This window comes from Euprymna scolopes, chromosome 7 (assembly GCF_053919585.1).
Source record: "Euprymna scolopes isolate OS-2025 chromosome 7, ASM5391958v1, whole genome shotgun sequence".
Taxonomy (NCBI): Eukaryota; Metazoa; Mollusca; class Cephalopoda; order Sepiida; family Sepiolidae; genus Euprymna; species Euprymna scolopes.
In genome coordinates, this window is record NC_136488.1 from 152380893 (window position 1) to 152396341 (window position 15449).

The following is a 15449-nucleotide window of genomic DNA, read 5'->3' on the forward strand; positions in this document are numbered from 1 at the left end:
AAATCCATTCATGTCTATCTTTGTACCTGACCAAAGTTTCCTCTTGAGGAAGCTAGTTTCACTTAACTTTCGCCCTTGTGTCACATCTCAAGATGTGACACAAGTGAGAAGCACATAATTACCAAGGAATTGAAAAGTTGTGTTTCTATACACTTAGCTTCCCACGAGGACAAAGTTAGACACAAGGTTAGTTTTTAATGTGGGCAATATCCAGCTCTCCAAAAGGTGAACTCTGAATTGGATCACATAAAAATTTGATCAGTTCAGAACTTCTCTTTCATTGACTCAAAACAAAATAAACTAAATGCAGCATCAGATCAGATATTACCCCTTGTTCCTACCCAAAAAGACTATTCATTCAGAATTCTAGTAGATATTTACCTTCCTTCAACCGTGGGAACATGCAACAAGGTCAGGAGGTGGGGATTGAAAAGCCAACATACAATAGATGTGTGTAGTCCGCTAATAAAAAAAATGTCTGAACAGCCCTGTTAAATTTCCCAGTTAGAGATGTCTCAAATGATTAGCAATAGCAAATTACAAGAAACCTTCTCTACCACCAATAGCAATAGCCAAAGATTCATTATCTGAAAGTACTTCTTTTAAACTTCTTGGCCTAACGCTGACAGGAAACATGAGTTAGAACAATTACATTGAGAACACTGCCAGGACCACTGCAAAGAAGGTAGGCTCTCTCTACCATGCTAGAAAGCTACTAATATCCAAAAGTATCCTGTACCTTTATAAGGCCATCATTTGCCCATGTATGGAATAGTGTCACATTTGGGCTGGTGCATCTGTCGGTGTGTCAGAAACTTTGTGAAAAATATTGAATAATTCGACCCCCTGTCTTTCCAAGCTTATAACTACTTGAAAAATGTAATTAAAACTCTAATTTTTTTTCAATTAAAGGAGCAAGGACCAAGGTTTCATTAAAAAAAAAAACAAAAGAAAAAAAAGAAAAAATATGTGATTTAAAAAAAAAAAAAAAAAAGAAAAAAAAAAAAGGTTTTAAACTTAGGACTTTACAGGTAAATTTCTAAAAAACACTTTTTGTTTTAAATTTGAATATATTATTTATTGATCTTTTATCTTCAATTTGTGATATATAAAACTTTGGTGAGTAAATTAATTATTTACTTTTTAATAGACATTTCAAAATGGGGGGGGCGTGAATTAATTCGACCCCCTGTCTTTCCAAGCTTATAACTACTCGAAAAATGTAATTCAAACCCCAATTTTTTTTTTTCAATTAAAAGAGCAAGGACCAAGGTTTCATTAAAAAAAAAAAAAACAATGTGGTTTTATTAAAAAAAAGGTTTTAAACTTCGGACTTTATAGGTAAATTTCTATAAAAAAAAACTTTTTTTTTGTTTGTTTTAAATTTGAATATATTTATTCATCTTTTATCTTCAATTTGTGATATATAAAACTTTGGTGAGTAAATTAATTATTTACTTTTTAATAGACATTTCAAAATGGGGTGAGGGGCGTGAATTTAAAAAAACAAAAAACGTTTGTCTAAAATATTATATTCAGTTTATTGGAAAGAGCATAAAATTTCACATTGACCCTGAAAATATCGTAAAAATAGAATCAATAGAAAAATTTTGATAGATTTTTAAAGTTTAAAAATTGAAAAATACTGAACTCGTAAAAATCAATTAATTTCATTACTGCTTTTTTAAAAAATAAAAAAATATTTCTATTACTTTTTATACAACTTTAATAGTTTATTTTGGAAGTATAATCCATAAAGAAAATAAACAATCCACTTTTAAAAGAGAAATTACGAGTTTTATATTTTATTCGCAGTTTCGTGTTAGGGGTGTCAAAAATTCCTACAAAAATTCTGATACACCTAGTGCATCTGCTACTAGTCTCTCGCTCCTAGACAAGGTCCAAAAGAGAGTCGCCAACCTGATAGGTCCTGAACTATCATCTAAGCTTCAGCCACTGTCCCACTGAGGAAATGTTGCATCCCTCTGCCTGTTCTACAAGTATTTTAATGGTGAATTCTCTGACGAACTGCAAACACTTGTGCCCCCACAACAAACCTGACAAGCAACTAAATCCCACCCCTACACAGAGATCCCTAGATGTAAGAGAGCTTTCTACTCCAGTAGTTCCTTCCCCAGAACCGCTAAACTTTGCAATTCCCTTCTGGGTCCCTGCTTCCCCAACTGTACTGACATGCAGAAGTTTAAGTGTAACATGAACTGACATCTTGCTGCCCAACCCCCTACATAGTAACCCAGTAGCTTATGTCCCTGATTGTAACCCCCTACACCAAAGTGGCAATGTGCTTTGTTTGGGGTGAAAATTTAATAAAATAAAAAAAAGTAAACCTGTTTCAAAGAGAAAAAGCCTGGGAGAGTGGACCTAGAACTGCACAAAACTACATCTCAGCATTTGTTTTTTTTTTTTACATGGTTCACCACTTATCAAGGCCCACTGGCCACTCAGGGACAAGGGTTATTGTGTGTACAGTAATCAAAAGGATAGTGTAGCAATAGTATTGGAGAATTGGTAAGGTGTCATTACTTAAGGGGGGGCGGTTTATCGGGAATTTATTTGTGTTGGACTTGAAGACATCCAGGTTGAAGTCGGGAGGGTAACAGGCAAGTGGGACAGAGTTCCACAGGCGTGCAGTTCTAAGAAAGAAGCTTTGTTCATGGTATCTATGTTTTGATTTAGGCACAGATAGGGAGTGGGGAAAATTATTGACGATGGCTTCAGCTAGTTGGGTATTTTTTGAAAAAGATTGGCGAGGGGGGACCAGAGAATGGAGCTCAGACGAGCACCTGCCATGGAAATAACGATAGAACAATGACAGGCTCGCTACGTCTCTTCTGTGGGAAAGAGGTTGCAGGGTAGAGAAAAGGGCATCCCCCACCAAGCCACGGAGTCTATTTTGTACTCTGTCAAGGCAAGATAGGCTGTTTTTGGTAGCCCCCGCCCAGATGTGGCAGCAGTACTCCATCTTTGGACGTACTTGGCTCTTATATAGATAGAGAATTGCATCATTAGTGAGATATCTTCTGGAGCGGTAGAAGGATCCCACCATTTTCCCAGCAACCTTGGCCACAGACTTGATGTATGTGTTCCATTTAAGATCAGGTGTAAAGGTCAAACCCAGGAACTTATCAAAGCCTGGGGCCTCCCTTAGATGAGAGCCATCCATTTCAATTGATGCCAGATGGGGATCAGAGCGTTTATGATATAGAGATAGGAGCTTGCTCTTAGATGCATTAAAAGGTAACCAGCCACCTCTTTCCCCACTGTACCACGCGCTCAAGATCAGAGGAGAGTGAATCAGAGAGAACATCATCATTTACAGCCTTTGATGTGTTGCCATAGATGGTTGTGTCATCAGCATAGATGTCAACGAAAGATTTTAGTATGTGTTTTGGGAGATCATTGATGTAGATCAGGAAGAGAGTTGGGCCCAGTATGGACCCCTGAGGGATTCCAGCATTAATACTGTGGGCCTCTGATTTCTGCCCATCAACCACTAATCTTATGAGCCTATCTGAGAGAAATGACTTAATGATAAAGAAAACATTTCCAGTTATACCGTAGCTGGAAATCTTGTGTAGTAGGCCTTTATGCCAAACCTTGTCGAAGGCCTTTGATATGTCAAGAGCAATTGCCCTAAAAATGAAGCCTTTGTCGAGAGATTCACTAATCCTATGAGATATAACCGTTAGCACATCTGCTGTAGATCTAGCAGAGCAGAAACCATATTGCGTGTCGCTAAGAAGGTTATTTCTGCTGAGGTGGTTGACTACTTCTCTATTTATTGTGGATTCCAGCAACTTACTCATGACACACAGGAGACTTATTGGTCTGTACTGAAAGGGGGATGACTTATCTCCTGAACTCTTAAATACAGGGCATACTGATGAGGTTTTCCAGGGTATTGAGAAGCACTTCTCCTTAAGGCAACGCTTAAACAGTTTGGAAAGTATGGGGGCAAGTTCTCATGAAGGATGCAAGTTCATCACCTACTCCCTAATAACCCAGACTATTGAGGACATAACCTGTATGAACAAGCGCTACTTAGGCTGTGACTTCAACAAATTAAGATTACCTGCTTCTTGAACAAGACTAGGTCATTTGAGGCTGGCATTGGTGACAGTTTTCAAAAAGCATGAGGAAAACGAAAAAAGAAGAAAAAAAAAGTAATTTCAACCAAATGGCATAAAATTAAGATCCATAGAAGGCTCTTGATTACTGGATAAAAAAACAAAAACAAAACACTATCGTTCCTGATATTATTTAGGCTGATAGGTATACTCCATTATTGGCAAAAGGAAACACTAACAGATTGCAGTAACTAATAGAGGTAGTGACCTAGGATAGGGAAATGCTTTCCAAGCAGAACTCTACCCCCCCCCCCCAAACCACCACATGATCTCAGTATGACTACCGGATAATCCAACAACACTTAGTTATCCAGTTTTTGAATAGAGAGTCATGTGCAATTAAAAGGAGAAACTCACTAACAATCATAGAATATTAAGAGACTCACTATAAGGTTGACATTATTGATGTGATGGCCCACATGAACGAGAACCATCTGTCTCTGCTTCAGTCTGTGTCAAGGCCTGTAGACAATTTTATTGATTAACCTGTCTCTTACAATTTCTTTCAGCTTTAAAATAGGAAAATAAAATAAAAGTGACATTTATGTATTTGGATTTTAACACCAGCAAAAAAGAAAAAAAAAAAAGAAAAAAAAAAGACTTGATGTTATGAAATATTTTATTAAATGATTAAACTCATTTAAAAAATTTTTTTGAGACTTTCAGTGAAATACATATTTTTCAAAGACTTCCTTTTTCTGGTGATATTAACCCCGAGGTGGTCAGCCCTGACGGAGAGAGAGAAAAGGATACGTCTGGTGTTATAAGTCTGAAGTGATGTTATGTGCATGGTTTGCCACAAATTTTACGAAATGTTTTTAAAGATGTGACCAAACTCCAACAAAACCTAATCTTAATACTTCATTAATTAGAATACACCCTCTGTCAAAAATGACAAACATAAAAAAAATGCTTTGCCAGTGTTTGCACTCACTATTTATCTACATCAGTGGTTCTCAACCCTTTTTTTTTTATCCATAGACCTCTTTTTGAATGCCGATGCTCAAAATGTATAAACATTTTGACCCCTCCCTTTCCTTAAAAATTCACCAAAAATCAGGAAATTAACCAATTTTAATGAAATTTTCAGTATTTATCAAATAATGATCGCGGAATATAATGAACTAATTATTTTTATTTAAATCTTAGTGAAAATGTATTATTTTGTTTAAACAAAAAATACCTTTACTAAAGTTATGGTTTTCAGTAGTAAATAAAAAATTGTAATTTGTAACAAAATAAAAATAAAATAATTTTTACAGGAATATTACAAAAAAAAAGCCCCTGAAGTCCATATTAATGAAATCAATACAACTCGAAGAAAAATGAATTACTCAAACTACCAATATTATCATTGTTTATTATTATTATTCACACAAAAAATTAGAATTGCAAAAATTATTTCTACTTTTTTTATGCTTACATTTTTAACGTAATCTTTACATGTAAGATTCTAATATTTCCATTGCACGCAAGAATGTATAATTATCAATGTAAGATAATGTTCATATAATAATGGATAATAAAGTAAAAAAAAATTAAATTGAAAAACAGGAACATAGGAAAATAAATTAAAAAGTGGCAAAAATTATACGAACGTTCCATGTTGGTAAGTACGGATGTGCAGAGTTGAAAAGAAAACCAGTCTGTTTTGCCCACCCTCCTCCTCTTTTTAACTACCCGCCTGTTTGTGTTTATCAACTTTAAATTTCACGTAAACATTAAAAATTTAAACGCAAATCTGTATTTTTTTAGTGTGTAATTTTTTCAATAATTATAAATGATTTTCTTAACCAATTGTAATTCTGTATTAATATTAATAAATAATGGTGCTAACTTTTTTTTTTTCCAATGAATAAATTGTCAGTAGTATAATTAATGAATTTAATTAATTAACTTTTATGCATTTTTAAATGAAGGAAGATCCCACCATTTTCCCAGCAACCTTGACTAAAAAAAAAAAAGCCGATCGGTATGCTGGAATAAAAAAATAAAGTATGTATAATTTTTCCTTCCATACATATTTGAATTTTGCTGCCAGAGTTGTTTTTGATACGATGAACATGTCTTGTTCCTACCAGTGTCACATTTTTGGATAATTATTACTTTTTTTTTTTAGCAAAAGTTAAATACATTTATTGTATTAATTCATTATCTTAAGACTTTAACTTAATACTTAACTTGGAAATAATTCCAAAAAACATTTTTCTTGCCAGAGAAATGTAAACATGATTTTTGTCATAATGAATTTTTATGTGAAATGTAGGGGTTTTTTTTTTCAGATTTAAGATAAAATTATTCCATGTATTTTTTTTTTTTTTATTACACACACTTTTTTTCTTTGAGAAATTAACTTTAAACTATAATCTTTCAAATACAATAAAAAAAGTAATCGAAAATTTAAAATATTATAATGATTAACCGGCGTTAAAAACCATGCCCCCTAATGAAGCAGCCATTAAATTTGCCCATACCTAGACTTATGTCAGTAATTTAATTTCTCATAGATTACTATTTCTGATGACAAATAAAAACAAGTGAAGCATTAAGTGCCCCCTAATGAACCACCCCCATTTAGCCCCCAAACTCTCTAGGGGACGTCAAATCCTGGTGAAAATGAACAAACCGTGCAGTTTTATGCCTTTTCATATGTAAATTTGAGTTCTGCACCATGCAAAATAAAAAAAAAAATGAAAAAAAAAAAGTCCATCATCTGCTCCCTTCCCTCCCCATTTATCCCCAAAAGTCCTCCAAAACCTTAATATATTTAAATTTGAGTTCAGCACCATGCAACACTGTTAAATAGACATACACAGAAAATTTTGAACAAATATGGCAAAATAGTCCCAAAAATGGAGTGTTTTTAATTAGTCCTACAAGAGCCCCTGGGGCACACCCAAGAGTTATCGCTAAGTATAGACAAATAAAATTTTATAGAAATCAGTTTGTTATAACTTTTCAGAAAGTTTTATAAAAATCCAAGGCATCAATTTTCTTTTTTTAATAAGCACAAAAGTGTACATTTTAGCTATTTTAACCTGAAAGGCGCCTACAGGGAGGCAACTAGAGTTTTCCCGGAAAATCGGTTCTGTTACTTTTTTTTACTCATTATATGTTTAATGTTTGTGCAAAATTCCAAAAAATTCCAAGGCGTAGTTGAGAAAAGTACAGACGAACAGATGAATCGACAAAGGTGAATTTACAGGTCCACCTTCCTTTTGTCCGGGGGGGGGGGGGGACCAAAAAACATCTACCATTAACTTTAGAGCAAGGATTTCTTCCTGAATTCATTTCAGATAGCAAGGATTTTATTTGCTATTCAATTCCTAAGGTAAATGTTTTTAATTTATTTCTTAATACAAATTTCGGGTTTATATTACTGTACACAGATTCGAAAAAGTTGTCAAAAAACAAATATATAACAAATAAATGTTATCAAAGGCAAGATAAGTTACTTTTCTACCAAACTGGATATATTTTTTGTGTTTTTATTCAATGTAACATTTATTCAGCTCGAAAAACATGCAGTGTTTACCGATGTATTGGACAATTCAAAATTGCGTCCGACTCTCTCTTAAACATGGTAAGTTCGAGAAAAGGCGTTATAAATAATAAACTAGACAAAATACTATTAAAAAAACACCGAATATATATCAACCTATGTCACGGTAATATATATTGAGCGAATTTCTAACAGTATTTTGTCTAGTTTATTATTTATAACACCTTTTCCCGAACTTACCGTGTTTAAGAGAGAGTCGGCCGCCATTTTAAATTTTCCAATACATCGGTAAACACTGCATGTTTTTCGAGCTGAATAAACATGTTACATTGAATAAAAACACAAAAATTATATCCAGTTTGGTAGAAAAGTAACTTATCTTGCCTTTGATAACATTTATTTGTTATATATTTGTTTTTTGACAACTTTTTCGAATTTATGTGTACAGTAATACAAACCCCAAATTTCAATAGGATAAGACTAAACTATTACAAGTAGAAAAAAAAAAAAAAAAAAAGCAAGTGCTTTCTGATGAAAAATAAACAAAATACTTGACTTTGCTTTTTTATTTTTAGAAACATAATAAATCTTTATAGAAAGCAGAAAAGAAAAAATTTTATAAAAATAGATTTGCATTCTCCATTCTCTTGGGGGTAGTTTTATCTCATTAACTTTGTGATGGAGTATATATATAAAAGGGAAAGAAAATTAAAACTAAGTTGAACTTTACAATCAAAATTTATTGTTCGACTAAATACTCCAAAAAACAATTTACAAAGTCCTTATTCTGCGGTGTTTCAAAGAATGCTATTCTTGGTATTCTTCTCATCAGAGGACAGAAAGAAATCAGCAAATTATATTTGTAGCAATGCTAGAATTTGCTGATTATGGCATTAAGTGAAACTGCAATTTATTGTAGTCATAAATTGCCAAGAAAAACAAGTGAAAAAAATGTTGGATATGTAAAAAATAAAAATAAAAACAAACCGGGCATAATATTTCAGCTTGCATAAAATTCTCTCAAGGTAATCCAAAAGGCGAAAATAGTTCTTTAGAGAGAATGGAGTTCAAAATTAAATCCAGTGTGAAGATGCATATAGTCCGGTTGGAAAGTTTTCAAAGCAGCTGAAATAATGGAAATTGTTTTTTTCGGACAGTGCAGTAGCCTAAAGAGAAGTTGATCTCCAGTCAAATGGGATCGAAAAATAAAAAGAGAAAAACAGCATGTCATCTTTCATCGTATTTAAATTAGATTGAAGTTCACCATTGCGTATATCAAGTAAACTACATCCATTTGATTTTATTACTTTTATATGTTTACAAATACATTGTTCTTTATTACATAATGGAGGATAAATAAATCAAATATAAAGTACCTATTTTTATTAAGTCACTTTAATTATTTTACCCCTCCCATTACAAGGACAAAGCATGTGTTTACACTCATAATTCAAAAATCAGTCACCATCCATTGTCACAAAAGGATAACATTCTGAAGATGGAAAAAAAAAAAAAAAAAAAATTATCGGAATTTAAAACAATTTGCAATTTCCTAATTTTAAATATTCTTACTCTTATTCTAACTGGATGATAAAATCTAAAGAGGGAATACTTACATTTTCAATTAGAGTAATAGTGACCCCTATGTAAAAACAACAAAACAAAAACCAACTCTTTAGACATTTTTTTTTTTTGCCCTTACAGAAGTTAACACTTTGTGTAAGTATTCTAAATTGCATTTTTATTTTTCACTTTCCACTTGCATTCCATTCTTTGGTGTAATTCTATTACATGTTTTTAACCTATAACGGTCAGTAGGATAAAGGTAGTGCCACAACTACACTACCTGTAATCTGAGTTTCTGTCAGAGCCACTGGTGGTGGACAGATCCGGCATTCAATGGCATCAGTGCTGCAACACCATTAAAAGGTCTTTGGTAAAAACGCATAAGTTGGCATCAGAATCTTTTATCTTTAGCTGAGCAAGAATGTTTTAGGCTAATGCATGGAATGATAACATTTCTTTTGTGTGTATGTAAGCACCATTCCGTTGGTGATTTTGGGCAAAACCATCCAAGAACCTCTGAACCTTACTGTTCTTGATGTCTAATGAGTAGCTGTAACCACAGAGGACTTCATGCAGACCGAGCAATCTTGAGGCACAATCTTTGTGGGCTTTGTGATGAAGTCCTATTTCTTCTTATTTTTTTTTATTCAATTTTCACCCCAAACAAGGCACAGTGCCACTTTGAAGTAGGGGGCTACTATCAGGGACATAATTTGCGGGGGCATTATGAAGGGAGATGAGTAGAAAGATGTTTGTTCACATTACACTTGAACTACTGCATATCAGTACAGTTGAGAAAGCAGAATCCCGAAAGGGAGTTCCAAAGACTTGCAGTTCTGGGGAAGAAACATTTGGAGTAAAAGGCTTTCTTACACCTAGGGATCTCTACTGTAAAGGGGTGGGACTTAGTTGCTTGTCGGGTTTGACGGAGGTAGTCACGTCGAGGAGGTACAAGTGTTTGCAGTTCGTCAGCGCATTCACCATTAAAGTATTTGTAGAACAGGTAGAGAGATGCAACATTTCATCGATGGGACAGAGGCTGAAGCCTAGATGACAGTTCAGGACCTATCAGGTTGGCGACTCTTTTGAACCCTATCCAGGAGTGAGAGACAAGCAGCAGATGTACCAGCCCAAATATGACAACAGTACTCCATACATGGGCGAATGGTGGCCTTATAGAGGTACAGGATACTTTCAGGCGTAAGTAATTTTCTAGCATGGTAGAGAGAGCCTACCCTCTTTGCAGCAGCCTTGGCAATGCTCTCAATGTATCTATTCTAGTTCATGTTCCCTGTAAACGTTAGGCCGAGGAGTTTAAAAGAAGTAGTTTCAGGCAATGTGTTCTTGCCCATTGCTATTGGTGGCAAGGTTTCTTGTAGTTATTGAAGGAAACAAGCTTGGCAGCATTGAATGCGACTGACCATTTTTGTCCCCATTCCACTCCAGGTTGGAGGTCATCCTCTAGTGTTTCTGCCATTTCCTTAGATATGTGTTCATTTGTTTTCCCCTTATGCCTGTTATAGAGAGTGGTGTCATTGGCAAATACACCATCTCCGAAACAATTTTATCAGGGAGGTCATTTATGAATATCAGGAATAATAAAGGTCCAAGGATAGACCCCTGAGGTACTCCCGCATTTATATCATATTGTTTAGATGTACGACCGTAGAGGGCAACTTGGATTTTTCTCTTAAGAAAGATTTAATTACATTATGTATTCTTCCAGTGATACCATATGATCTAATTTCCCTTAGAAGACCATCGTGCCATACCCTGTCAAAAGCCTTAGATATATCAAGGGCTACCGATCTACCCTCCCCTGTTTTGTCCAGTGAACGGTATATATGTTCAGAGACTACAGTTAAGATATCTGCTGTTGAACGGGCTTGCCTAAATACATATTGTTTGTCAGTTAGGAGTTTAGCAGCTGTTAGGTGTTGGACTAGGGCTTAATTAACTAAGGACTCAAATATTTTGGCGAAAAACGGGAGGAGGCTAATGGGGCGATAATTTAGTGGGTCAGTTCTTTCACCAGAATTCTTGAAGACTGGTACCACAGAAGCGGTTTTCCAGCAGTTGGGAAAGCAAGATTCGTTAAGACATTTGTTGTAAAGTTTGGAGAGAACTAGAGCAACCTCAGCAGAGCATTTTTTTTAATAGCACAGCCGGGATGAGATCTGGTCCACATGCTTTTGAGGTGTCTAGGTTTTTTATGATACCATGCACCTGAGAAGGGGTGATTTTTAAACCGTCTTGTGTGGCGTCTGTCCGCAAAACAAAGTCAGGGAGGGAGTGGTGTGCCGGGTCCAGTGTGGCGGAGTTTGAGGCAAACCGACTGGCAAGCAGATTAGCCTTGTCGTTTGCCGTGCAAGCAACCTCATGATTGTTAATAAACAATCGTAATATTATAATTATGATGTGATAGTACATCTGTTATGTCAGGAGTGCTTCATGACAAATTTGCTGGAAATTTTTCCCAGTTTTTTTTAACCCGAGAAGCGTTTACTATAATCAAAAATCTGGCAATGTTTTCTCAATCATAAAATCCTTTCTTTCACATTAATCTAGAAGAGTAGTTGCTGATGAACAGAAATCTGAAACACATTGAAGCAATGCCAGCATGCGCTAAGGATTTATTCTGGAATCAACTCTTTGAATTTTCATTAGAGATCTTACAAGTCATAGAGATATGGGGGATGTTCCTAAAGTAAGGCCTTCTATTTTTTTTTTTTTCAACCCGAATGGATCAGAGGAGATTGCAAATTGCATTGTTATTACGACTGAAAGTTTCATCTGCGTTGCAGATATTGATGGCATGAAGAAATCAACCTCTGTCGTGGATATGCCATTGAATTTCTCCATGCAGAAAAAAAATTGAACCAATCAACATTCACTGGTGCCTATTGAACGTTTACAAAATCAATGCAGTTGATGTCAGTAGTTACGCGATGGGTTTGTTGATTTCAGAGTGGCAACAAATGCGAGAGAAAGTAGCTCGGGACTTTCACAACCCAGGCATCAGAAGAGACTGTGGAAAGAGTATTGAGAATGGTGATTACCTAGAAAAATAAGTTCTGGAGCAAAAATGGCTGCTGGTTTTATTTGTACCACTCATGTTTTCGTAACTCTTTAACATTTTAGTTTTGGAGTTCAAAAATACTTTTGAACGCTCCTCATACATCCAATCGAAATATCAAACTCGTGATGCAATTTCTACTCATGTAAGAGCAAGATAGGTCATAAGATATACTGCTATCATATCTTTCTTTCCTTGACAGATTACAAAACAGACTGAAATCTAGTGGGAAGAGATCTATTCTGTTATCCAAAGCTGCTTTGTTGGTCCCTTCTCTATTCTATCATTTCAATGGAAGGTGCTTGGCTCCATCCAATCAGAGTTTTCCTTGTAAAATATTCACAGCAAAACTAGCCACCACAACTGAAAAGAAATTTCCTTTCTCCCTTCATGCATCTTGCGTCAGAATTTCTTTCCACTGTAGAAATGCATTACCATGAGACTGCTTCCTTGCAGAATACAACATGGCAGTCTTTGTTTGAATCCAGTATCATCAAATAAATGGGAAGTGCTCGACTGATCTTCAATCTCTGGTTTCTTGTTATAAGATATTCTCAACAAAAATTTGTCTTCCTACTAGTGTTCGGAAAAATTAGAACTTTAGGTGGGTATCAAAACCTGAACAAAAAATTGTGACGATTTTCCAATCCCAAAAACTATTCTTTTAATTATCTTTTGTTATTTGATTTTTATTGAAATAAAATCTTCCATTGCTGGTAGAAAAAAAAAAATTTATTGATTTTAAACTACCAGTAAAACAAATCTATAGATCACCCCCCCCCCTCACAAGTGTTTTTTATGTTTGAAAAAAAAAAAAATATGTGCACAACTGCACAATTGACATGTGTTTTTACGGTAATCGTAAACTTTATAACATCTAGGAAAAATACTATTTTACCCAATTTTCTGTAAAAATTACTTTTAGCTATAAATAATTTCCTACTCAATGAAAATTCGTAATTTTTTAATCTATTACTATTTTCGACATGAAAATTAAGTACGTAATATTGTTTTTGCTTAAAACATATTCCTCGTATTTTTAAGACGATTATTTAAAAATTACGAAAATAGATAAAAGGTAGAAAATTATTTATTATAGAAAATAAAATATAGAATTTGATGAAAATGATCGTAAACACAGGAGAGTTCAAAAGGGGGGTAATTTTCCATTTTGATTTAAACAATATGGTGGCAATTTTTCACCTGCTAACACGATTAAAGTTGTTTTGTTTAATAATTCTCAGGTAATTTCGACTGCATAATTTGGAAACTACCATTGTAACTTATTAGAATTGACAAAAAATCAGTTGAAACAATTGTTTTTTTTTTTTTAATCAGAAAACTCCATTTATCGACTACAAAATCTCGTCCTAATAATGTAGAAGCGCCTAAATGAATATTTTGTGTCTAGTGTCATTGAATTGCCAGACTTTACATAAAAGGTTGTGGAACTAAAATTTACATCCTAAAAGGGGTTGTTACACTGGTTAGAAAGTAAGTGTCAGTTTTATAAATTAAGCTAAATGAAACGAAATTATTTGTGATTTTTTTTTTTTCTTTCCGATAATCGTTTTCTTAAAATAGCGACAATTATCTTATCTTCGTTTTTTTTTTCTCTAAATTAACAACAGAACTTCTATTTAAAAAATAAAATAACCACTTCGAAGGTAAAATAAAATTAAAAAAATATCGTAATTAAATTAGGTACTTTTCGGTTATTCGTATCGGGGGGGGGACAAAAAACATGAAAGTAAATAAGCGAAATTAAAAACACATGACAAAATGTTATTAAAGTGCTTAAAGAAAAGAAAACACTTTTGACCGTTAAAAGTCAAAAACATAGAATTTTGGTGGATAATAAAAAACCAAATAAACAAAAAACAGCTCTTCCTGATATAGACATGATTTCATTAAAACTACACATGGCCAGGTTTCTTCTCCAGAATTTGAAGCGAACTAAACAGACTTTTACCGAACTAAAGCTAAAACTTAGATTAGAGGAAAAACAGTTTGGTGCAGATTCTGTAGAAGTACTCCTGGCCAAAACACAAGAAGGCCGTTTGTATATATATATAAAAAATAATATTCTCTTGTATTTTGGGTTGGCTCTGAAAAGGTTAAAGAGAGACCTCGACTTGTCGATGTAACCCAAACACATAAAAAAAATGTACCACCTAAGTGCCCAGCACTAATGAAACGAATATATATCAAATTACTTATTTATTAATAAATCTAAACTTATATTTCTGTATATAATCGGATTAAGAAAAACCAACAAAACTTGTCAAATACCTGAAAAACGAGGTATTCCCAAAATCTAGACTTTTAACAATGGCCGTAGAACGGTTTAAGACGACCAGAAACGGACACAATATCTCATGAAAAGATGAAGGAGGGGGGATTACAATTTATTAAATTTTTGTTTGGTACAGGAGATACATAATTGAGGAAAGAAATACCAAGAGTAGCCTTACCTTTTTAATGAAGACGGACAGAGCCGACGAAATGCTGAAAAGAGAAATACAATAGTAGATTTTGAAATGCCTCTGTTAAAGAGTTAGGCGAGCGACACAGAGCGGAAGTTACCACGGACCCGCTAACACGGCGGAGAGAAAAAAAAACATAGTCGTGTTGTCGAGCCGCCTTTTTGAAAATCGGTGTCCTTCAAGTTGTTATTCCTAAAATAATTTAGATCAGTCGTTTATGAACCAAATACGCGTGGGTTTTGTCTTTATATTAACATGCGTGCGAAGAGCGAGAATGAAGAAGAGAGAGGAGTGTGTGTAGAACAAAAAAAAGAAGGCGAAAAACTTACTGTCTAAGAAAAATGCTTATTTTGTTACCGCCTTTAAATAACATTACAGAGGTATTTACGACTTCTCGCTGCAGCAGGGTTACATGTGAAGTTATTTTAATAGTATTCATTTATCTATTTAATAATAATAATTAATTAGTAGTAATAATTATTATTTTGTACTAATGAGTCGAGTCACTACTTATCAAGGCCAAAAGTCATTTGAGGATAAGGGTTCATTAGATTGTCTGTTGGATTGGTGAAAAATATCTATCGTTATTTTCATGGCAAGTGCTGCTCGACTGAACTCCAATCTATGGTTTCCCCTTACCAAATTTTCACAAAAAACACTCGACTGACTCC

The 15449-nt window shown here is 34.2% G+C and overlaps 1 protein-coding gene across 1 annotated transcript in view; it reads right to left on the reverse strand.

Moving 5' to 3' along the window:
- LOC145280064 (zinc finger protein 706-like) overlaps positions 1–14991 on the reverse strand; it is a 40974-nt gene extending 25983 nt beyond the window's left edge. The window contains exon 1 of the mRNA XM_080131753.1: positions 14767–14991. The gene's annotated coding sequence lies outside the window, so the exon portion shown is untranslated. The remainder of the gene's footprint in view (positions 1–14766) is intronic.
- Between the last annotated feature and the right edge of the window lie 458 nt (positions 14992–15449).